The sequence below is a fragment of the Pleurodeles waltl genome, chromosome 5 (assembly GCF_031143425.1).
Source record: "Pleurodeles waltl isolate 20211129_DDA chromosome 5, aPleWal1.hap1.20221129, whole genome shotgun sequence".
NCBI lineage: Eukaryota > Metazoa > Chordata > Amphibia > Caudata > Salamandridae > Pleurodeles > Pleurodeles waltl.
Window position 1 is genome coordinate 375638549 of NC_090444.1, and position 26726 is coordinate 375665274.

Here is a 26726-nt window from a genome sequence, read left to right on the forward strand (position 1 = left end):
TATGAAGATTGCTGGGTTGCTTGATGATTGTGTGCTAAAGCAAAGTATTTTTGGCAATGGGACTTAGAATGTCCTATTCCTTCTGTCTTGAAAGGGTTAACATGGTGACATTATTTAGCCATACCTCGAAAGAATAAGAGAAGAAAGGAAATGAAAGAAAGATCTGTGTCATTGGCATAAAAATATGCATTCAATCCAAATAACGTGAAAACATGTGACACAGCAATAGTTTTAAAGATTCTGGGGCATATTTATACTCTGTTTGCACCGAATTAGTGTCATTTTTTTTTACTCTAATTCGGTGCAAAACTAACTCCATATTTATACTTTGGTGCTAGACCCCTCTAGCACCAAATTTATGGAGTTAAAGTCATTTTTTGAAAGTGGAGACCTACTTTGCCTTAATGAGATGCAAGGTAGGCGTTCCCGTGCAAAAAATGACTCTATGGCCTTAGCGCCATATATAGGGGCATATTTATACTCTGCGGCATATTTATACTCTGTTTGCACCGAATTAGTGTCCTTTTTTTTTACTCTAATTCGGTGCAAAACTAACTCCATATTTATACTTTGGTGCTAGACCCATCTAGCACCAAGGCCCTGATTTAAACTTTTTTTGCACCGCATTAACATCATTTTATAGCACAAAAGTGGCGCAAACGTACAAAATATTGGCCCTTATTTATACTTTTTGCTGCAAAACTGCACTAACTCAGTTTTGCACCAAAACGTTTAGCACCGGCTTGCACCATTTCTGTGCACCAGCCGGGCACCATATTTATGGAATGGTGCAAGCCGGTGCAAAGGGTAGGCTAGAGTTTTAAAAAATGACTTTAGTCGGTGGGGCTGGCAGTATAGAAGAAGAGGGTTTAGCACCAAAAAATGGCTTTAGGCAGGTTAGAGTAAAAAAAAATGACTCTAAACAGATTAGTGTCATTTTATGGTGCTAAACCTACCATGCCACATGACTCCAGCCTTAGAAAAGGCAGGAGTCATGCCCACCACCCCAGTGGCCAGCACAGAGGACAGGGGTCCCCTGGGCATGGCCATTGCACCCTGTATGGCACTTTCAAAAATAAAATGCACTTATCTGTACTTACCTGGGATGGGGTCCCCCATCCTCGCAGTCCCTCTATTGTGGGTGGGGGTGCCCCTAGGGCCTAGGGAGGGCACCTCTGGGCTTATTCCATGGTGTTCCACCATGGAAATAGGGCCACAGGTCCCCTAACGCCTGCCCTGACCCAGGTCTTAAAAAATGGGGCAAAGCAAGCTTTTTGACCCCGCCTCCCTCCCTTGCACCATTTTTACATGGGAGTATAAATATGGTGTTAAGGCCATAGAGTAATTTTTTGCACGGGAACGCCTACCTTGCATCTCATTAAGGCAAGGTAGGTTTCCACTTCCAAAAAATGACTTTAACTCCATAAATGTGGTGCTAGACGGGTCTAGCACCAAAGTATAAATATGGAGTTAGTTTTGCACTGAATTAGAGTAAAAAAGAATGACGCTAATTCAGTGCAAACAGAGTATAAATATGCCCCTTAGCGTCAAAAAAGGATGCTAATCTGGTCAGAATCATTTATTTTGACTCGAAACTTCCTAACGTCATTTTTTTAAAAGTTAGCCTACCCTTTGCACCGGCTTGCACCATTCCATAAATATGGTGCCCAGCTTGTGCTAAAAAATGGTGCAAGCCGGTGCAAAACTTTTTGGGGCAAAACTGCCTTAGTGCAGTTTTGCACCAAAAAGTATAAATAAGGCCCTCTGTTTCCATGAAGCCTAGGACAAACAACCAGTCAGGTAGGAAATAAAGCCAGATCTACTAACATTTTGGCAACACAGCAAGGGGACTTGCTGCATTGCTTGAAATAGAGAAAGCAGAAGTGCACCATATCAACTAAAATATGCCACCCTTCTCCTCTGTCATAGAGCTGGTGCACATTCTGCTGCCTAGCGCCAATGCAGGGCTCCTTGCACGGTGATGTAACAGTGGCTGTGTTACAGGTGGATTGTTTTTGTTCGGGAAGCGATAACTTAAAAAAGGTGTTGGCAGGGTTGAAAGAAACACACACAAATTCAATTACGAGTAACACATTAATGGTAGCAGATGTGTATATTAAATCATTGTGGAAACAAAGTTAATACGAGATTTGGGCATCTGATCATAAGTGACGGATCTGCATAGGCCTGAGAAACAAACATCATTGGAAAAGTTACAGTAGATGACAAGGTAAACAGTAGCTTTTGCAACTGGATTCCAACAAAGTTATTACACGAGGTGTGTCAATTGTTATTGGTATTCTTTAACGTTTAATAGTAAGAATGTGCCACATGAGTGTAATGTGATACTGAATAATTTTTTAACCCCACAGCTAGTATTTTACCTGTAGCTACTAGGATTCATACAGTGCAATTTGGTGCAAGTGATTTGGGTGATGCACATACACCTCTTTCATTCTGGGTACTATGGGCCAGATGTAGCAAAGGTTTTTCCCCATTCTGTGTCTATGGGAAAAAGTGTTTGTACATATGGCCCTATGTTATTTCCAGTTATGCATGAAGACTGCTACAGCTTCAGGATGTGAATTATTTTGACCTTCTGAAACCCATTGACACTTTAACAAAAAGAATGTGAAAAAACACAGAATCGTGAAAGTTATCACGGAAAGTGTTGTGCTCGGAAAACATCCAGGTAATTTTAGTTCATGCTACTGCTATGTGTGTCATTGCACTGCGCAAATGTTGAGGCCAAAGAAAACATTGTTAGCATTAAAGTATTATAAAGAATATTTTGTCCCAGACATAAATGTTTTTGCTTTTTCTGTTGCAACAATGAGGTTAAACACCAGTCAGAACTGTCTATAACACTTATTATTTTATTTCATATAATGGTAAATTTGCACGTTTATAGGGGATTTATTTGAGCAGTGCGATTACAAGGCGAGGAAAGGAAGATGAGTCACATTAAATCTTTGTTTCATTGTGAAAGCATGTGTGCAGATTGTTGACATATTTTACCAGCACAGGAAGGCGCAGTTACCAGAGTGTATTTTTAGTGTATGTATCGTGGGTGCATGGGTATGTCCACAGTTTTTGATGTATTCCTAAATCTTTGTATTCCTTAGCTGCCTTATTGCGCCATGATTTACGCCTGTCCAGACTAGAGCAGAATTGAAGCAGAATATTTTGGCGCAGTGTAAATTTTGTTTCTTATGAATAACAAGCAGGATATTTTGTTTCTGTTTACTGACCACCCATTCCAGTGCATTCCAAGATCTTGTGTTTTATTTTGGTGACATGAATCTTAGAATAGCAATATTTGTAAAAAAGCTTACTAAATTGGGTGTATACTAGGGTGATGCCAGTGCTCTGCCTGTAAACATCATCTTCACGTGCTGCTGACTTGAAGTACTTGGGATGCAACAATGTTTCTTGGGATTGCTTGTCATATCTGAAGTCCTATCAAAACATATACCTTATAAGACAAAGTACAAAACCTTAAGTTAATAAACACCACATCATAAAACCCAGAAGAAAGTAAGCAGCTTCATCCTAACAAGGTGAGATTCATAATGGTTTTTTCATGTTCTATTTCACAATCACTTTGTAGTATAAATGAAAAGAGAACTGAAGAGACCACACCTCTTTAAGCATCAACCTGAATTTGAGAACAATTCCAAAATATATGTAGGGAAAATATACCCTTTTTCGCCACTGTTGTATTCAAGGCAACAGTATTAACAGAAGCTCAAAGGATGAAGAGTATGGGCTGGTTTAAAAATGATCTTGGAAATGCAACACATTGTTTACGGGCTACTCAAGAGAGGTACCAGTAAAGCAGAGCTGCTCAACTCTCAAAAATACTATATATTTTTGTTAAAAGTAGAAGTGAAGCAAGAACCCAGATTCACTAAAGGTTTGCGTGGGAGCCACGTATGGCAGTATTGATCAGCTTCCCTGCATTTATGATTATTACAGCCAAAAGTTGACACTTGAGCAGTGTTAAAATAGGTTTGTGCTGTGTGAACCTATAGTTAATTAATGTAAAGTGACTATGGGCCTGATTCTAACCTTGGCGGACGGCGGAGGCCGTCCGCCAAGGTTCCGCCGCCAAATGACCGCACCGCGGTCACAAGACCGCGGCGGCCATTCTAACATTTCCTCTGGGCCGGCGGGCGCTCTCCAAAAGAGCGCCCGCCGGCCCAGAGGAAATGCCCCTGCAACGAGGACGCCGGCTCAGAATTGAGCCGGCATAGTTGCAGGGGTGCGACGGGTGCAGTTGCACCCGTCGCGTATTTCAGTGTCTGCATGGCAGACACTGAAATACTTTGCGGGGCCCTCTTACGGGGGCCCCTGCAGTGCTCATGCCATGGGCATGGGCACTGCAGGGGCCCTCAGGGGCCCCGCGGCACCCCCTACCGCCATCCTGTTCCTGGCGGGAGACCCGCCAGGAACAGGATGGCGGTAGGGGGTGTCAGAATCCCCATGGCTGCGGAGCGCCCCGAGCAGCGGAAAGTCGGCGGGAGACCGCCGACTTTCCGCTTCTGACCGCGGCTGAACCGCCGCGGTCAGAATGCTCGTGGGAGCACCGCCAGCCTGTTGGCGGTGCTCCCGTGGTCGGTGGCCCTGGCGGCCACCGGCCGCCAGGGTCAGAATGACCCCCTATGTCTAGGTGGGACTCAGGCACACGCCCCCTTGATTTGACCCAAAGCCAAATCACCTGAAGCAGCCGTATGTAGGTTTGTATCAAATCCTTATGCCAATTGAAAACTGGGGCAACTAAGTGGGCAAGCAGCATATAGCTTAATGCTTTTCCTAACATGCGAGATTTAAGTGAAATCGTACATGGCTTACCCTTGTCTAAAGGTATGCACATCAGAATTTGTGCTGGCAGGTATCCCTCTAGTGTAAACCCCATGATATCTAATTAACAACTCATTTGGGATAGCACTCAACCTTGACTCAAAATGTCAAAACTACATGCTGCCACCACATCCAAGGGACTAACTCTGCCACATAGGCATTCTTACCTGCTGTATAGCTTGGCACACCTGCCTGGATGTTCCACACTGCTGGTAGTTTACCAGTCTGGCTAACGATTAGGAAGCATTCACTGTCAGTGGAGAAGGGCCAGTTATCTTCTGTACAGAAACACATAACAAGGCAGGGTTCCACTGTGTCGTAAAACCCTCAACTCCACATGGATGGAAAGCCATGCATAGGTTACTTAAAGTGCACTCACTTTGACTTGCTTCAGGCTCGATTATGGAGAAGTGCTAAAATTAATGTTGCGAGTCAGTCAGTATTCAGGGTCAACTGGTTAACGCCTGGTAATAGTCAGCAATTATTGTATCGAGTTTTGATAAATCCTTTGAAGGTGTACAATATAAATATATCTTACAGTCCTTCCAGAGACTGTGCTATTTTTAATTGTTCAACTGTGTGAAACTGGAGCTTGGATCTTCATTTTATAGCCCAAAGTCTTTTCCCATATGTTCAAGGCACATTTAGAGGAGTGGTCTCTGGCCTTTAAGGATTGAAAATTGACTCACTGTTTTCTGCTTCCTCAGTAAAGTCATTAAACCAGGGATGACACTTGCGACTATCAGTTGAATACATGAAAGAGGAGTGGTCCAGTATTCTGATTTATCACGGGAGTGCTTGAGAAAGGCACACTCAAAACCTAGGGACAGATTTCCTAACATTTTGCTCCAGGTTTGCATCACAAAAGTGATGCGAACCATGGCAAAAGTAACACAAAGTAGTGCTTTCCACTATTTTGTGTTGCTATGTGTCAAGGGGGCATACCACGAGTGGTACATGGCATTACCATTCAACTACCCATGATTTCTGGAACAAAGCCATACCTACCAACATTTTTTGACAGGAATTGGCCCAAAAAAATACCACCTATTTCAGGCTGGCATTAAACAGGAGAAACATTCTAATTTCTCAAAAGACTTCTGATTTTGTATGTATGCGTCACTGTGGAGCACACATCTAAAATGTGAAAAGTTTTAAAGTTTGTCTGAATATAATATTTTATTCTGAAAAAGGTACCCTTCACTCCAAAACCTATGGTAGACATCACACAGACATCTTCACGTTATTGTGAAAAAGTTGTGCAGATCGCTAAGCAGCTTGATTGTGTGCCAGCATTAGGAGAGAGAGTAGGAGTGTCACATCTGCATATATGGCACTGTCACACTGCACACTGTCTTGCTCTCTCCCTGACATCTAACGCAGTGCAGCAACTTTGGTTGTTGTACCACATTACATGTAAATCTCCCCTTTAGTTTCTTTCAAATGTTTCACCACTGACACCAATACCTCATCACCTCCATCGATTTCTTGTGACCTCTAATCCTATCTGTCTGAGATAGAGGGTGACATTTTATAGTCCTGTTTGTCAATAGCCTCATATTGAGCTGTAGTACATTCTGCTACGAAGACTTCCTGTAGCTACACCTTCAACTGGCAGCTGCCATGGTATTGTACATTAAGAGGGTCATTACGAGTTCTGTGGATGGTTTTTACTCTCCGACAAACTTCTTACGGGGAGGTTGCTGCCACACAGGCTACCTCCCCACTGGCCCCATTAAAAGTTTCCATCTAGGCTGATGGGCAGAAACCTCAGTTTCCGTCCGGCAGCCTACCAGGAAACAGGCTTGTGATCGAGCAGGCAGCAGTGCTGTAGCCCGCAGGGTGCACCAGTACCCTCTCAATGTTCACTGTCTGCAGAATACTTTACCAGTGGTCTTATGCCTTATAATAAAAACATTGTTCGAAAAAGATGCCACTCTAGTCACTAGTGCTTTATCTTTGCACCACAGCACCACGTTGAATGCCACGGAAAATCCATAGAGGTGTTTTCCTCTTTCTATGTGTGCTAAATTCGCAACAGACATGGAAAGAGGAAAAATAAGGAGACATTAAAATATTTCTCTTTACGCCTGCCCTGAGAAGGCGTTTGGTTTTGGCAAATCTCCAGATTTGCAAGCTCTCGTAAATCTGGAGATTTGTCAAAATCCTTGAGTGTTGCGTGGGAAAAACCACTGCAACTCCCATGGAACGCCTCCATAGGTGACTTGCACTGCTTTGCCTTACTCTATATCTATGAGGCCATTGACAGCCATGCATAGTGGCTGTGCATGGCTTCAGAGAGATGACTTTGTAGTCTGCTCTGCCGGAGCATCAAAAAAAGTGACACTCAGGCGGCGCACAGTGCCATAAATATACCGCTTAGTGCACTACACTTTTTGAATGTGTAAGCAACACAGCTCAGCAATCTGTCACACAGAGATTTGTTGCATGGAAGATGTAAATCTAGGCTAGGGTGTCGTGCGATTGGTGTGAGTGAGGGACTGGATTAATTTTTCTAACATTTATTTCCCTTCGGAACTGGTCACGAATTTCAGTTAACCAGTTTCATCATGAGAAATAGCAGATATTGCACTTTATCACTATGTTCTTCTACAATAAGCTGCTGGAGTCCGCTTCAAAACATAGTTTAGAAGTTGACTATGTTTGCAACGCAGATTATATCTGTAAATTGAGCAGAATTCTGACTTTTTTATGGATTCATAAAAATCTCCGAAGGTGAGCCTGGAAATCTCGACAAGTTGTCGATTTCCTTCTGCACTCGGGTTGTACCCAGGGAATTGCAACAAACTGCCCACATTACTAAAATATACAGCAATGTGGAAGATATTTACATTTACTTGTATTTCTTCCTCTGCAGGAAAACTATATTTCATTGTGGAGGGAAACGCTATGCAGAACGATTGTGAATGCACCAACTAACTTGTTTGTGTTAAATGTTGTTTTCATGGCCACTCTTTTCTGTACAGCACCATCTCCCCAACCGTAGCCCTGAACTTTCTACAGCCTAAAAGCGATTGTGCTAGCAGATTTTCTACTGCACTAAATTAATTCAGCTGGAGAATATTCCTAACGATCCTGACTCTCTGAATCAGGTTCTGCGAATGTGGGCTCGCTGATAACTTTTTTTGTGCCCAAAAGTTCAACCGAGGTGCGCAGTTTATTCAGTCCAAGTGAGCCTCTGGTGAAAAGTAGTGCCAAAAATGATATTATTGCAGAACCTCTAGGGAAAGGAAAGTAAGGGAATGCAAAAGAGCTCAAACAACTGACTTTTGTTGCAGCCAAACAACTAAATATTTTTCAATGCGGTCTCCAGAAACATAGTCTAATGATTAGGCTTGCAGACAGCATGCGCACATATGGGAAGTAACTGTATACAAACTGCAGCTCAGTGTATAGCGACTGAATCGTATTCATGCCAGAGATGTATTTCTTTCACTTGTTGTTTGTATCACACTTGTCGCAGGATCATTTCCTTCCACATCTCCATCGTACATATTTTCCAGATAGCTTGAATGTAATGAGCTCGGAGAAGAACAGGGTTAATGTTGTTGAACAGACTTGTGGGACGCGGCGTCTGTAATGTTGCCTGGTGGTAGACTGAATACAAAGCTACAATTCACTGGGGAGGTCTTTTTAATGTCATAACCATTTATTAGAGCGCACCCCGCTGAATTGCCATCTTTGTATGCAGTGGAGGGAAGTGTCTGGCGTCAAGCTCTGTGCAATCCATTGTACACGCTGAGCAGTCGTCAGCCATTTGTAATTTCATTGACAAGTGGTTCCGTTTCTGAATTCCACCCCAATGTCTGTGACTCGGCCCTCGATGTAGGTGTCCTGGATGGTCACCATATTTGGTCACAGCAGTTAGAATTCGGTATGTTGTGGGTTATTGCCTTGTTCTTTGTTGGGTTTATTCATTTATTTATTTATATTGGTGTAAGGAGTTTGGTATTTCGAACACATTGATTACTGCGATGTTCGTAGGTATGTATGGATGTCACTTTTACAGCACAAATGTATGCACAAATAAAGGGGGAGCTAAAGAGTTATGGATACTAAGTGGAATCACGGACGTACACTGTGACGGGCTGAGGAGGAAGAATGGAATTAAGGGCAGTGCACATACGTGTAGCAAGAAACAAAGGAGGCCCTCAGGTGGGTGTCGCACAGCTGGGAAGGTTATGTTATTTATTTAATTTTCTTTAGGTGATTGTAAGCTAAGAAATTGACTACTGATTAAAACATATAAGGGGCCATAGGCTCAATGATGCTGCATTAGCACTCAAACCCTAAGCAGGCATCATTAAACCAATATTCGGGTATGGGTGCTGTCGGTGATTTTTAACGATGCAGCCCTGGGTTACTAAAAATGTGTTTTTTTCTACACTGTATAGCTCTTTAGAATCCTTATCCAGAACGAACATGCATCTGAATGGGCTCAACATGTTCTCAGGGAGCTCTTAATTACAGCCGTAGGACTGATAATTACTGGAATGCCTCGCTCTTTCTGCTTTCAACCTTGGACCCTACTGGTGACCCCACTAATAAATGAACTTGATGGGATTACCTGCTAAGCTATTTTAATACAATTTTGGTGATCCTTTTGACTGGTATTAACAAGAGATCCTCGATAACAGGTTGAGGCCAGGCATCTGCACGGCAGTTCTGGACGAAGGACTCTATCATGAAGCATGCTACATAGATTATGCAGGTGAGAGTAATTTTATAAAAAAAAACTCTTTGTGGTTTCAGCAGGGCTTCAATATGTGTATGCAAGAATGTAAGTCCGTAACCATTGTGAATGTCGTTGTTCATTCCATCCAAGTGACAACTAATCAAATCATAGTGATGCTAGGGGGTCACGAGTCATACACAGAAGTGGTCTATGTGTGCACTCTTCTTTCTTCCTTTGGGTACAAACACTTGTCATTTCAATGAAATATCAGGACATGTATCTATGAGTAGAATTACTTACTCATCAGACGTATCAAAACCTGCTGTTGTGTAGACATTTGTTGCAACATGGGTTTCGGCACTAGTGTCGGCAGAGTGTGATTTTGTATTCCAATATATAGGGTCATGCAAAACTGGACATTTGATTTACCGTAACATAATGTAACATAAGTTATGCAAAAAGTTTCAGTGGAATGTTCAGGTCAAAACTCAGGGTCCTATTCACATAGGCAAATTCAGTCATAAATGTATGCTTACGGATACATTTGCCATTTTTACGTCATTGGGCCACAAAAGGATTCCTGGAAGGTGTAAACTCATGTGTTGGTGCAGACGCCTTCACCATGAGTGTAGAGATCTCTGCAGCCATAGATCCCACTCAAGGGGTGCGAAAGTGAGTGGTCCAATGTGTGGTCTGCCTTGGCATTTTAAAAACGTCTCATAAATTTGTGGACATTCCCAAAATCTGATCCATCCCCTTTTCACCCTCGACGATCTTCACAGGACTGACATAAATCAATTTCCATAGTGGGAAGGGGGATGAACTACCCCCAGATTTTCCAGTGATAAAGATAAAAAGTCCCCCGCACATAGAAAAGATTGTTCCAAGGAGAAAAAAGTGTAAAAAAAGTGCATTTGCATAGGGAATCCTATCCCAGCTGTGGAGACTTCTCAACTATGGAGAACTCTGCACAATGGGAATAGAATCCAGTAGGTAAAGTCACATGACCTTCCAAAGACTATGCCAGGAAATCTGAGCTCCTGGGAATATTTGTGAATCGAAAAAAAGTCGGAAAATATGTTCAGGCAGAGATGGAGATCTAGTTTTTGTGACTTGTTCTGTTTGACATTTCTCACTAGGGTATAAGAAAGTATGCTTTTCTTTACAAATTTTAGACAGACTTGTATTAGTCCTGGTAAGTGTACAGTATATTAATTGAATGATTGACTTGAATTTGAGAGACCATCTAACCCATCATCCCTTGTGTTTTCCTCAAAAGCTTCCAAACCTTCATGCAAAACCTCATGAATGTTCCTCTCTGGAGGAGTTACACGCATTCAGCATTCCCCAACTCTGCTTAACGTCTGTTTGTCTTTATGGTGTGTCTTATGTTATTTTAGGTACTGGCATTTACAAAAAGAGTTCCACTCCTTTGTAGTTCCGTCAATGAGTTAGTGGTCTACTAAACAATTGTTTTGTATTTGTGTAGGTGTCAACATTCCATATTGACTTGAAGAAAGTCAATTCATAATATCTGGAACGAAATCTAGTGTCTTTCATTTCAAGGTTCTCCGTAAAAGGACAACATAAAATGTGGAAAACCTCTGGAAAATATGCAGTGGTCTTTTTTTTTATTGAAATAGAGTAAGCAGGAATGAGATTGTTACGCAGTTTGTATACATTGTATTTCTGCTTGAAATAGAATGCTTACAAAGATACACATCTATTACGTACTTCCTTGAAGTACTACGAAGCAAGCGGTGAATTAGGAAAGTATACAGCAACATGGAGTTACGATTGAACTTTCAGCAGAAACACAGTAAAATGACTACGTAGAGCTATGCATCCCTTACCAGACCATCTAGGATTGCATGTATTCACACCAGTAAACGATTTTCATTGGCTTTTCAGGATAGGTCACCTGCTCTTTCATATACAACAGTCCCTGCTTTTTCCAACCTGAATATTTTAAGGCCATTAATGTGAGTGGCATCATATTCAGCAGAGTCCCTGTTATAGTACTCCTGTGGAGATTGGCCAAGAATGAAAGAACATTAATGAATGCAGTGGAGGATTGTGTGAGTGTGATGGATAGTGTGAACAAGTATTATAGTAAAAAGTGTAGTATTGCTTGTTTCCAGAAATGGCACCGGTCAGATGGCCAGAGGTAAAGAGACTCTCACAGTCTTCACTCATGCTCATTGTGACTGCTGAGTTGACTGGGGAGTGCTTCATTTCTCCTTGCTCCCTTCAGTACTTTATGAGATGCCCACCTTTCCAAAATGGCTACTGCTCCTGGGTTCCCATAGGGTATTGTCCAGACTGATGCTCCTGGGGACTTCCATGCTAGTTTACACCTGCCTCTTCCCAGGTCAGGCGCATCTCAGGGAAGCATGAATGAATCATTTGATAACTTTTCATGCGCCACGCAGTTTTCACTTTCGATGACTGATCACAGAAATACTGTTTGTTTCTATGCTTCTGCGAATGCTCTTACAGGAACACGGTGTTACACTTCACACTTCATTCACTATACCATGGATTGGCTTTTAACACCTGTAACTTCATCTGTCTCACCATTTATAGTATCATGGTAGAAAATGACAAGCGACTGAGGCACCACCTTTCTGATGGTCTATTCTTTATTGTTCATGCCCTCTGCCATATGTGTTCCTCTACTTTTAATGGAGTTTGTCACCATCCATGCTTTCCCTACACTTCAAGTCCAGGTTGTATGATAGGAAGTGGTGTACTGTGACTCGGATTTTAAACTGGAAGGGCTCTGTTCCGCAGATTCCTAATGTATCTATCCCATTGCCATCTCACCCATACTTAGCGAAAAATGAAACATCTGTGACATGACATCTTTCCCTTTCTTTAAGAGGGATTGCACAGCAGCTGACAGAATTGAGAGGGTAGTCATAGCCAGCAGATGAGTATATGTTCTCTGTGTGCTCTGAGACCATGGAGATGTTGCCTAAGAGGTTGCTTCAGAATGACTAGTGCCCTGAGAACATTTAGCAAGTAGATACCTGTTCGTGATTTTATAGTGTTTTGTAACACGTGGCCCAAGGTGCCATTCAACAGGCTGCACAATAAAGAAATGTGTGGGTATTATGATAATGAGACTACCCTGACAGAAACAGGTGGCAGCAGCACTACATTCCAATCTGTCAAAACACGTGTCCCTTGGGATTTGTTAGGCCTGACATCCTTACGGTGGTCCTCCCCCAACTGTTTGCCTGTCTCCCTCCACTTTTCTGACACTTGTTTGCTGGTTTTAGGACTCTGCACACTTTACCACTTTTAACCAGTGCTAAAGAGCATATGCTCTCTCCCTTAAACATGGTAACATTGGTTCAATCCCAATTGGCATATTTGGTTTACTTGTAATTCCCTAGTAAAGTGCACTACATGTGCCCAGGGCCTGTAAATAGAATGCTACTAGTGGTCCTGCAGCACTAGTTGTGCCACTTACATAAGTAGCCTCTTAACCATGTTTCAGGCCTGCCATTGCAAGTCCTGTGTGTGGAGTTTCACAGCCACTTCGACTTGGCATTTAAAAGAACTTGTCAAGCTTTAAACTCACCCTTTTCTACTTATAAGTCACCCCTAAGATAGGTCCTAGGTAACCCATAGGCAGGCGCGGCCCGTCCTTTAGGGCAGAGGGGCCATGCCGTCCCACCTTTTGCCCCTCATGAAGAGTGACTGTCAGGCTGAACAAAGGTCAGCCTGACAGACACTCTTCATGTTGAGGTCAGGCAGCCAGGAGCATACATGCGCGACTTGCGCAGACTCTGCCTGCCTGAGCTGAACTTTGCTGGGCTGAGGAGGTCACAGCTCCTATGGGTGTGACCTCCTCGGCTCAGCAAAGGTGCCTCGAGGCCCTCCCCTGGGTGACGAGGAAAGTGTCACCCATTGACTTCGACCTGAGCGCTTCAGGTTTAAACCCTGAAGAGCCCAGGGCGAGTGTCAATCAGTGACACTTCGTCACAGAGTGGGGTGGGGTCAGCAGTCTCACTGACCCCATCCCACTCTGACGAGGCTGGGACTGCTGCCTTCCCTCATCGGCTGACATAAGGTCAGCCAATGAGGCAAGGCAGCAGTCCCAACCCTTCTGGGACCTCCGAGGCTGAAGGTAAGTGTGTGTGTGTCTGAATGTGATCTTTTAAAATTTATGTTTGGTGCGTTCATGCATGTTTGAATGTTATGAGTGTTGTTAATGGGCGTGCGTGCGTGAAAGAATGAGTGTGTGTGATCTTTTAAAATGAATGTTTGGTGCATGTGTGCATGTTTGAATGTTATGCGTGTTGTTAATGGATGTGCGTGTGTGTGTGTGAAAGAATGAGTGTGTGTGTGATCTTTTAAAATGAATGTTTGGTGCGTGCATGTATGTTTGAATGTTATGAGTGTTATTAATGGATGTGCGTGCGTGTGTGAAAGAATGTGTGTATGTGTGTGTGTGATCTTTTAAAATGAATGTTTGGTGCGTGCGTGCATGTTTGAATGTTATGAGTGTTGTTAATGGATGTGCATGCATGCGTGCGTGCATGTGTGAAAGAATGAGTGTGTGTGTGCTTCCCGCCTGACCCCCTACCTCCTAAAGCTGCCGGCCCCCACTGCTCATAGGCCAGAGAGCTATGTAGGTAAAAGGCAGGACATATAAATGTGTGTTTTATATGTCCTGGTAGTGAAAAACTCCTAAATACATTTTCCACTACTGTGAGGCCTGCTCCTTTCATAGGATAGCATTAGGGCTATCCTCATCTACTGTTTGAGTGGTAGATTCTGATCATAAAGGGGTAACCATGTCATATTTAGTATGGACAGAATGGTAATACAAAATTCTGCTTATTGGTGAGGTTGGATTTTATATTACTATTTTACAAATGCCATTTTTAGAAAGTGAGCATTTCTCTGCACTTAAAATTAATCTGTGCCTTACAGCCTGTCTTCAATCAACATTTGGGCTGGGCTGGTTGACAGCTTCCTTGTGCATTTCACCCAGACAACCACAAACACGGGATACTCAGTCACACCTGCACTCATCTGCATACTGAATGGGTCCTCCTGGGCTGGAAGGGTGGAGGGCCTGACACTTACATTTCAAAGGCTAGTGGCCTGCCCTCACACAATGGACTGCAGAACCCCCTATTGAGACCCCGGCAGACAGACCTGTACTGAAAGAGGACCTTGTGCACTTCAAAACTACTCTATGAAGTCTCCCCCACTTCAAAGGCATTTTTGGCTATATAAATTGGGTCCCTGACCCCACTAACTCAGACACCTCTGGACCTGAACCTGCAACCTGTCAAGAGGAACTGCCTGGCTGCCCAAAGGACTCATCTGGACTGCTTTGCTGCGAAGGACTGCTGTCCTGCTGTTTCCCTGCATGCCTAGGATTTCCCTGGATTGTCCCTGGGTGTCAAAAAGATCCCTGCATTGCAGTGAAGAACCAAGACTGCGTGCCAGAAATTGATGCAAAGCCCCTTGCAGCATGGAAAGAAATGACGCATTGTCTGTGCCACACCAGAAATTTAAATGCACACCCTATTTTTCCACGCTTCTTCTCCTCTTCGGTCTCCCTGAATTTTATATTTGACGCAAACCAGGTACTTTGTGCAAACAAGAGACAACTGTTGATTTCTAACATTTAAGGCTCTTTTTAATCGTGCAAAAGTGATATCTCAACTTGTGCTCATTGAATCTTTATCGTTTTGACTTTAATTTAACCAGATAAATATAATATTTTTCTAAACCTGGGTGATGTATCTTTGTGGTGTTTTGACTGTGTTACTGTATGATTTATTGCACAAATACTTTACACATTGCTTCCTAAGTTAAGCCTGACTGCTCAGTGCCAAGCTACCAGAGGGTGGGCACAGGATAATTTGGATTGTGTGTGACTGACCCTGACTAGGATTCTGGTCCCTATTTGGACAAGGGTGTATACCTCTGCCAACTAGCGACCCCATTTCTAACAGGAATGATATTACAACATAGGGAATGTACAGTTACAGGGCCTTATAGATCTTTATGAATTCAATTTCATAGGAAGTACAAGCTCTAAATATCTCTAGAACACCCCGCTTTACATCTAGCCAGTCATCACCAGTAAAGGTGATTGATGACTGTTTGGTAGAAGCAGTGCATTATTACACTATTGCATCTCATCAGTAGCTTTTATAAGTAAAGAATCATGGGACACCTTAGTAATTATTTTTGTATCTCTTTAATGTTGGTTCTTTTTTCTTTGTATGTGTTTAGATCCACACACATTACTATCTTGAAGATAAAAATTCAGTCTTTAGACTGCCTCACAGGAAGGATAAATCATCTCAGTGTCACAGGTCCCTATCCTCCACCCCAGACCACGGATACTAGCGGCTGAAATTAATTGCTTAGTACATTAATTTACACCTAATCCTGCTACAGAATAGCTATCCAACACTATCTACCCATTTCCAGGTGCTCCACTGTAACAGCTGAGAAGAAGTTACTCTGTATATTAGCCTATAAACTGAAGCCTGAAGGTTATAGGTATTTCTATGGAATCGTCTCACATTCTCACTGCCCACCTTTAAACAGATGCTCAAAACTATTCTCTTCATCTGAATATCTTTGCAGTTTGCATTTGATTTATACTTAAAGATCTTTGGAAAAAAGTGTGATACATAAATGTAATTGTAGTTTTGTGGTTGAAAATGGTTCTAGCTGCTATATTTAACACAAGGTTTGTATTGTGCTCCTATTCTAAGAGCTGTACAGCCACAGAATGGGCAAAGACATTTGATTTTCTTGAAATCAAACTGCCACATTGCATGCATTACCCTCGTCCCAGTCCTTACAATAGTGAGTTTATTCCGTCTCCTGACAGGCCTCTGAAATGCTTACTCAGTTTTTTTAAAATTTTTGTTATATAAACTCCTCCCATCCTGTGCCATACCAGCATGTTTTCCTGTCCCTTGACTAGTATTGGAACGCAATGTGCATTCTGAGTGAGTACTCTGTATTTAATGTTGCTGCACTGTGCTCTGCTGGTTGTTGTGCTTTCATGGATTCCTCAGTCCTTACTGTGTGTTTGTGGTAGGTCGCGTCCTTATGCTGCCTGGAACCGCACTCCCCGCTCATGTGCTTGACTGGGGTGGGGAGCGAATGCCACAATTGGCCCGTCGTGGGCAAGCTGTTGAGGTGCTGGGGGCATTCCAGCATCACCTGGCCCTTATAGTGGTATCTGCATTGTATGTGGCTGCGGGGCAGTGGCAAGGCTGTCTTTTGGCATCCAAAGTCTTGTGAGGGCTAAGACATGGTTGCTAGGAGATGGTTATAAATAGGAAGTTGTCACTGTTCACTTCCTGCTTGACTCTTCCAGTCATGGGGGATGAGGAGTATGGATCTATACCTTGCAAGTATCTTTCCAAGAGGAAACATTTTCAAGACATGGAGGAAGATGAGCTGTTGCAGATTTCCAAGGCTGACACACAGGACTTAATTATTTCTGTGGTTCAGGCTGCATGGAATGAGCCTTCTGCAAAAAAAATATAAAGGGGGTGAGGATCAGGAAATAGACATTTCTCCAAAAGGCAAATATGTCCAAGGCAAAGTTTTTTGGATATGTCAGCTCATATTCAGAATGTGCTTGGGTTTGAGCTTAACTCTATGGAGGAGGATAGCTCCTATCCCCAGTATAGTGTGTTGGTGGTGGATGATTTGCCCCTACATGATATCATACAGGAGATCCTGGTGAAGGGATGTAAAGATATCAATAAGCAGGGGATTCTACATTTTCTGGGCAAGAAGTATCACTGTGCACAGTTTGATGACCAATTTCCCCAAGTACATATGGTCTATTCCATTTTGTCCTCTATTGATTCAATCTCTTCATTGTTTTCTGTGGAGGCTTCCCTTTCTGATCCTGTTGAGAAGAAGGTGAAGGCTTCTTAGAGGTGGGAGTACAATTCCTCTAATTTTGGGATCAGGGCGAGAACTTATTCTGCATATGCTTCATATGTCCTTCTTAAGGATTTCAAGAAATTGTTTGACTGTCTTCAGGATCATGGGGATCCCACTCCTAGCTTAATTCAGATGGAGTTATTGGTTCAATTTCTGTCTCACATCACCTTTGACACCCTTCGGGCTTTCTGCTCCTCAGAAGGGGTGGTAGTAGCTGGTAGACAGTCACTGTGGTCAAAGCCTTGGCATCTAGATGTGGTTCAGAAGGCCTTAATTCATAAGCTGCCCTTTGATGGGCCTAAGCTCTTTGGGGATGATTTGAACGTGATGGTTCAGTGTTCTGCAGAGGAGAAAAAATTGCTGAAATCTTTTCAGTCTGCGCAAAAGAAGAAATCTTTTTTCCAGAAGCAAAGTTTTCAGGGTGTGCACTCCTTTTCTCAGCCCTTTCATTGACGGGCCCTCGGTCGGGGGGAATGCATTCACCAACAAGTCCCGACCCCAGAATCGGCAGCCCCAGGGGGCCAGTCAGAAATGACTATGTTGGGGTGGGAGTCCGGATCAGTTTGTTCCAGGACTGATGGTCCAGCTTCATTTCCGACCAGAGAGTTCTGTCATTTATAAGTCAGGGTTATCGGATCCCGTTCCTGGGCCCTCCTCCCCGGACTCAATTTCGGGATACTCTGTTGTCAGAAGACACCATGATGAGGACTGCTATGTTGTCAGGGGTGGAGACATTGCTCACAAAGTGCGCTATTGTTGGGTTACCAGAGGTGGAGAGGGGCCTTGGTTTCTACCCAACTCTTTTCTTGGTCCCAAAACTAAATAGTTCTTACTGCCTGCTTCTGAATTGGAAGGCTTTGAACAAGAAGGTAAAGCTTAATCCTTTTCTGATGACCACCATGCATCTCACATTTCACTCATTCAACCGGATGTTTTTTTGGCAACCCTGGATTTGGAGGGTGCATTTTTTTCACATGCCTGTTCATCATAAAACCCAGTGGTTTCTGAGGCTTGCTGTGAACTGGGCTCATTATCAGTTTCAGGTGTGGCCTTTCAGACTCTGCCTGGACTTTTACCAAGGTATTGAATCTGGCTATGGGGCTTTTGCAGCTTTGGAGTTTCTCTGTGTTCCCCTATGTTGATGCTTATTTGATTTCTGCTTCCTCTCTTCCTAAGGCTCAGCTGGCAGTGGAAGCGAGCATGAACATGTTCCACCCCTTGGGCTTCAAGCTGAACATGGCAAAATCCCAGCTGGTCCCTGTTCAGTGGTTGCAGTTTATCGGCGGTCAGATAGGGACAATATTTCTCCCTCCTGCCTGCATTGCTACACTGCAGCATCTTCTGTTGGATCTCTTGACTCAGCAGTCGGCAATGGCACATACTTGGTTGATGGTCCAGGGGTTGATGGCTGCTTCCATGGCTGCCCTTCCCTGGATTCGTCTGCACCTCAAGCTTCTGGTGAATCATCTGTTGTCCCACTGAGATTCCCCCCATGCAGATTGCAGTTTCTCTAGTACCTCTCACCTGTTCTGATCCAGGAACTCATTTGGTGGCTACATCCTCCCAAGCTGGAGAAGGGGAACAGTTTCCAGCTACCTCCTTCTCTGTTGCGCACAACCAATGCCAGTCTCTGGGTTAAGTGGGCCACATTGGGGTCTGTGGAGGCCAAGGGCCAGTGGTCTCAGGAGGAGAGAGTCTGCTCCTTGAATTGGCAGGAGTTGGCAGCCATTTGGCAGGTGATACAGTTCTTTCAAGTTTAGCTGCAGGGGGTGTAGGAGGCTGGACTGGCTTGTAGTGAGTACCAAGGGGTACTTGCACCTTGCACCAGGCCCAGTTATCCCTTATTAGTGTATAGGGTGTCTAGCAGCTTAGGCTGATAGATAATGGTAGCTTAGCAGAGCAGCTTAGGCTGAACTAGGAGACGTGTGAAGCTACTACAGTACCACTTAGTGTCATATGCACAATATCATAAGAAAACACAATACACAGTTATACTAAAAATAAAGGTACTTTATTTTTATGACAATATGCCAAAGTATCTTAGAGTGTACCCTCAGTGAGAGGATAGGAAATATACACAAGATATATATACATAATAGCAAAAATATGCAGTATAGTCTTAGAAAACAGTGCAAACAATGTATAGTTACAATAGGATGCAATGGGGAAACATAGGGATAGGGGCAACACAAACCATATACTCCAAAAGTGGAATGCGAACCACGAATGGACCCCAAACCTATGTGACCTTGTAGAGGGTCGCTGGGACTATTAGAAAATAGTGAGAGTTAGAAAAATAACCCTCCCCAAGACCCTGAAAAGTGAGTGCAAAGTGCACAAAAGTTCCCCTAAGGACAAAGAAGTCGTGTTAGAGGAATAATGCAGGAAAGACACAAACCAGCAATGCAACAACTGTGGATTTCCAATCTAGGGTACCTGTTGAACAAGGGGACCAAGTCCAAAAGTCACAAGCAAGTCGGAGATGGGCAGATGCCCAGGAAATGCCAGCTGCGGGTGCAAAGAAGCTTCTACTGGACAGAAGAAGCTGAGGTTTCTGCAGGAACGAAAAGGGCTAGAGACTTCCCCTTTGGTGGACTGATTTGTCTCGCCTTGGAGAGTTGTGCAGAAGTGTTTACCCGCCGAAAGGACGCCAACAAGCCTTGCTAGCTGCAAATTGTGCGTTTGGCGTTTTTGGACGCTGCTGGGGCCCAGGAGGGACCAGGAGGTCGCAAATTAGACCTGAAAAGAGAGGGGACGTCGAGCAAGACAAAGAGCCCTCACTAAAACAGGTAGCACCCGGAAAAGTGCCAGAAACAGGCACTACAAGGATGCGTGAGACGGTGCTCGCCAAAGTTGCACAAAGGAGTCCCACGTCGCCGGAGACCAACTTAGAAAGTCGTGCAATGCAGGTTAGAGTGCCGTGGACCCAGGCTTGGCTGTGCACAAAGGATATCCGCCGGAAGTGCACAGGGGCCGGAGTAGCTGCAAAGTCGCGGTTCCCAGCAATGCAGCCCAGCGAGGTGAGGCAAGGACTTACCTCCACCAAACTTGGGCTGAAGAGTCACTGGACTGTGGGGGTCACTTGGACAGAGTCGCTGGATTCGAGGGACCTCGCTCGTCGTGCTGAGAGGAGACCCAAGGGACCGGTAATGCAGCTTTTTGGTGCCTGCGGTTGCAGGGGGAAGATTCCGTCGACCCACGGGAGATTTCTTCGGAGCTTCTGGTGCAGAGAGGAGGCAGGCTACCCCCACAGCATGCACAAGCAGGAAAACAGTCGAGAAGGCGGCAGGATCAGCGTTACAGAGTTGCAGTAGTCGTCTTTGCTACTATGTTGCAGGGTTGCAGGCTTCCAGCGCGGTCAGCAGTCGATTCCTTATCAGAAGGTGAAGAGAGAGATGCAGAGGAACTCGGCTGAGCTCATGCATTCGTTATCTAAAGTTTCCCCAGAGACAGAGACCCTAAATAGCCAGAAAAGAGGGTTTGGCTACCTAGGAGAGAGGATAGGCTACTAACACCTGAAGGAGCCTATCAGCAGGAGTCTCTGACGTCACCTGGTGGCACTGACCACTCAGAGCAGTCCAGTGTGCCAGCAGCACCTCTGTTTCCAAGATGGCAGAGGTCTGGAGCACACTGGAGGAGCTCTGGACACCTCCCAGGGGAGGTGCAGGTCAGGGGAGTGGTCACTCCCCTTTCCTTTGTCCAGTTTCGCGCCAGAGCAGGGGCTAAGGGGTCCCTGAACCGGTGTAGACTGGCTTATGCAGAATTGGGCACATCTGTGCCCAAGAAAGCATTTCCAGAGGCTGGGGGAGGCTACTCCTCCCCTGCCTTCACACCATTTTCCCAAAGGGAGAGGGTGTCACACCCTCTCTCAGAGGAAGTTCTTTGTTCTGCCATCCTGGGCCAGGCCTGGCTGGACCCCAGGAGGGCAGATGCCTGTCTGAGGGGTTGGCAGCAGCAGCAGCTGCAGTGAAACCCCAGGAAGGGCAGTTTGGCAGTACCAGGGTCTGTGCTACAGACCACTGGGATCATGGGATTGTGCCAACTATGCCAGGATGGCATAGAGGGGGCAATTCCATGATCATAGACATGTTACATGTCCATATTCGGAGTTACCATTGTGAAGCTACATATAGGTAGTGACCTATATGTAGTGCATGCGTGTAATGGTGTCCCCGCACTCACAAAGTTCAGGGAATTGGCTCTGAACAATGTGGGGGCACCTTGGCTAGTGCCAGGGTACCCTCACACTAAGTAACTTTGCACCTAACCTTTACCAGGTAAAGGTTAGACATATATGTGACTTATAAGTTACTTAAGTGCAGTGTAAAATGGCTGTGAAATAACGTGGACGTTATTTCACTCAGGCTGCAGTGGCAGGCCTGTGTAAGAATTGTCAGAGCTCCCTATGGGTGGCAAAAGAAATGCTGCAGCCCATAGGGATCTCCTGGAACCCCAATACCCTGGGTACCTCAGTACCATATACTAGGGAATTATAAGGGTGTTCCAGTAAGCCAATGTAAATTGGTAAAAATGGTCACTAGCCTGTTAGTGACAATTTGGAAAGAAATGAGAGAGCATAACCACTGAGGTTCTGATTAGCAGAGCCTCAGTGAGACAGTTAGTCACTACACAGGTAACACATTCAGGCACACTTATGAGCACTGGGGCCCTGGGTTACCAGGGTCCCAGTGACACATACAACTAAAACAACATATGTACAGTGAAAAATGGGGGTAACATGCCAGGCAAGATGGTACTTTCCTACAGGGGGCAAACCTTTTTAGTTTGCAATGACAACCAAGTTAATCACTGTTACTTGAATCACCAAAGGGGGACAAGGTGTGGCACTCTGAATCATTTGGCTTCCCTGTTTTGTTCCTGGGCAGAGACACACCTCAGAGTCTTGCAAGCTGTTTACATTCAGGGTAAGTTGAACTTTCATGTGGACAGCCTGAGCCACACCTGCCTTATTCAGTTCTGTACCATATATCACTACCCCTGTTCGTGGACATTTGACTCCAGTTAGAGGAGCCATGGATAGATCTTTTTGCATCTCTTCACAATGCCCTCCTTCCCCAGTTGTGTTCTGAGGTGATGTGTCCTCAGTTGTGGAGCCCTGGCTCTCGGGCCTTCTGTATGCCTTCCCTCCCATAACCCTCTTCCCGAGGGTGCTGCAGAAAATTAGGGTGGAGAGGGTGTCTGTTCTCCTGATTGCTCCTTTTTGGTCACACTGCCTTTGATTCCCACTGTTGCTGAGGTTGTCCGGCTTCCATTGATCCCGCCAGCTTCAATTTCCCTGCCTGTGCTTGGCTCATCTTTGCCAGCTGAAACTAACAGAGTGGTTCTTGAAAATGTAACATTGGATTCTTTGGGTTGTTATTCCTTGGTGACACTGGATATCTAACATTCCTGCAGGGCATAGACACTTAAGCCTTACAATAAGCACTGGGGCTCGTTTGTCATAGGGAATACCTCTCATGGGTTTTATCCTGTTGGGGGGAGTCGACAAAAATTCTTGAGTTTCTCAATGATGGATTATTGAAGAATCTTTCCCCTTCTACTTTGGATGCTCAATGGATGGCTATCCAATCCTGTAGGGGTTCGGGAGTTGCGCTGGATGTTTCGTCTTCGTCACCAGTCACTCCAGGAATTGTTCCGAAATGGGATCTGCTATCTGTCCTGCAGTCTTTGCTGGAGGCCGATTTGCTGTAGTAGTTTTCTAAGTTGGCCTCCCTGTTGGCCATTACTTTGGCTCACAGGTTGGGTGAATTGGGGGCATTGCTTATCTCTTTTTCCTATTTGCAGTTTCTGTCTGGCAGGGTGGTTTTATGGCTGGATTCAGCCTCTCTCCCTAGGGTCTCCTCTCAATTACATTTAGAGCAGGACATTGTTCTTCCTGATTTTCTGGAGGATGAGGATGCCATGGTTCCTTCTGTGTTGAATGTTTGCAGGGCCCTTCATATTTATCTGCGGCATACCCATGCCTTTCGTCTTTCCTCTGCTCTGTTTGTGTCCTGTGGGGGTGTGGCAAAAGGTAAGAAAGTTTCTACGTCCACCATCAGTGTGTAGCTGCGCTTGACAGTTTGCCAGCCCTATAAAAATATAGGGCTGGCTCCTCCAGCTCACGTTCAGGGGCGCTCCACTTGCCAGTTTGCCAGTCCTATAAGTCTATGCGGCTGGCTCCTCCAACTCACATTCAGGGGCGCTCCCTCAGTCTGTGACTGCTTCCTGGGCTGAGGCAGCAGGTGTCTCTATCCTGGAGATTTGTAGGGCGGCTACCTGGCAGACACATCACCCTTTTATCAAGCATTATCATCTTGATGTGTTACATGCTTCTGTGGACAATTTTGCTGTTGGATTTATGAGCACAGTTCTGTCTAAATGCTTCTTTTGATTAAAACGTTATGGTCAGCATGTACCTTTGGTGTCATACTTTGTATTTGTATTTTGGCTTGTGAGATCCTCACTATTATAAGGACTGGGACGAGGAGGTCTTATGAAGAATGTGTTGTTACTTACCATTGAGCTTCATTACCCTGATTAAGGTCTTCTTTAACCCAGTCCTATTCCCTCCCTCCAACCCACTGTTGTTGTGTCTGGTCTTGTTACGAGTAGGTATGGCAGAGGGTTTGAGGGGTTTATGTAACAAAAATAAAAAAACTGACCTGGTGCTTCAGAAACCTGTCGAGAGGTGGGATTCTCTCGTTGTTGTGAGGACTGGGATGAGGAGGACCTTAATCAGGATAATGAAGATTACCAGTAAGTAACCACACATTGACTTGGAAACTCTGTGAGTTAAAGTATTAATGGCAGGGAGTACAGTTTAGAAATCCATAAGGGCTCTATGTTTCTGAGCTTTTTTCTGTGGCTCATGCACTTAATTAGAGATTTTCTGAGTTAATGCATGCACTGTAAACAGCACAAATTGGGGAAAAAACAATGTATGAACCTGTTCTTCTGTGCTGTTTTCAGAACAGGATCGTGGTACAGCCCGAGAACCTATTCCAATTGATCACTGCTGTGTCATCAGGAGAGCAAGAAACCACAATGGTTGTTTGTTGACATGATGTCAATGGCCTACGCTGAAGGTAAATAAAGCATTATCTGCCTTCTTACTCTGCTGCTACTTGGGTCTTGACAGACATTGTGGAAGCTGTGGAATGGTGAATGTTGAATGCTGATTAAGTAGTTCTTAAGGGTCGCAACAAACCCAAAGGATGTGGTTTAATGCCAGCTGCTGATCTTCATCATACTCGCTTTTTTAGACCAGAAGGAAGGATTTCTGTGAAGAATATTGTGGCGGTTACCTTTGGGTCCCTCTTGTGATTTTAGGAAATGGCTACTGAGTTAGCACTCTCAGGCTCACATTCAACTGTAGTGTTGGGGTCACAACAACTTTGCCTAAAAGCACCAATTGTGGCAGTCACTTTGAAGGATGCACTGACTTGTGGTACCTTCTGTCTATACTTAGTTTTCCATTATTCGAGCCCTTCTGCATATGCCATCAGTGATGATGTCCCAAATTCTCTTTTTTTGTTTTTTTTTGTTGATTCTTTAAGGTGTAAAAATTTAAATGTTAACACCAGGCATCAACTTGGGGATTTTTCACAGCCTACACTTGTGTACAAATCAAATCACTGAAAATACTTTCTCGAAACATGAATGCCAAATATTGTTTTTTTCTACTTTGGACTCACCATTGCAAAAACTGATTTGTAACAGTGCTTGCTCTGAATTGATCAAATGGTCCTTTTAAAAAAAAGGACTTGGCACTGCAGGAATGGCATTTCTGAAAGTCACTGTGCAGGAAAAATATTTTATCCTTTGAGCAACAGCCTTTGTTGATCGGCCTTGTCAATAATTGGGAGTGTAAAGGGGAAAGAAAGCACAAAAGGGGCACCCCCTGCTATTGTTTTCTAAATGTCATCTTCAATAATAACGATGATTTAAAAATATTTAGAGTTCAATAGAAGCAGATTATTTGAACAGAGAAAATAACTAACCTTTTAATATCAAAAGAAAGGGCTTCAGAAAGGTTGTATTTTAAGCAGCAGACATCGGTCGGGAACAGCAGAAAAGGCTAGAGAATTAGCGCTAAATCCAGTTCTTAGACACATAGCTCATTTGCTTATTCGGTTAATACCAAATAGATATAGAGCAAAGGCTATGGTGTAGGCTGGGAATATCGGATCCCAAATATCGACAGGACATAATATCATTACCACAATATCGAAGGACAAAATATTGGAAGGTAAGTGTCTATACATGTTCTATAACTGACCTATACATATATATATGTATATATCAACCTAACTATAACGTCCCTGTAACCTTTGGCTTTTTCAATGTATATATATATATATATATATATATATATATATATATATATAAAAAAAATTCACATTATATATTTATTCACTGAAAAAGCCAAAGGTTACAGGGACTTTATAGGTAGGTTGATGTTTAACCCATGCAAAACCACAGAAATTCACCAGCTATGTTTATACTCATAGTTATACTTCTGTTAAGAAACTATAACTCAGTGCCCAAAGTTACTTTACAGCATGAGGTATTGTTTCTTCATATAAGTATAACTATAAGTATGACTATAGCTGCTGAATTTCTATATTTTTGTATGGGTAAAATGTCAACCTAACTATAATGTCCATGTAACCTTTGGTCTTTTCAGTGAATTTCTATGTTTTTTTTTAACGCTCATGTTAATATTTCTGTCAGCTTGCAGCCAGCCAATCAAGGTCTTCCTGTTCCCCTAGTTCTGAGGAGGATTAACAGATCCGCAGATCAGCCGCGAAAAATAATTGGGCAATTTATTTGCCCATGAACTCCATGTGTCATACGGGGGTGGATTACCTGTATATTGACCCCTTATATGTTTTTACACTGTTTTTTTTCTACCCCAGCCCATGCGAGAAACAAAATGGTGGCTGCAATTTTTCTGTCAGGTTGTGGCCAGCCCCTCAGGGCCTTGATTTTTCTCTTGATTCCCAGAGTATTCAAGGAGGATCTGCTTCCCTAGATATACACAATTTTCTCCCCTTAGTAACTCTAAATCTACTGAACAGATTTACACCAAATAGCACAAATGGAGCTTTCAGGACCAAGATCCATCTTTGCCAAATTTAGTGTAAATCCGGTCAGTGGTTTGGGCTGTAGCTATATTAAAAAATTCAAAAAAATCCACAGGCAGAAAATG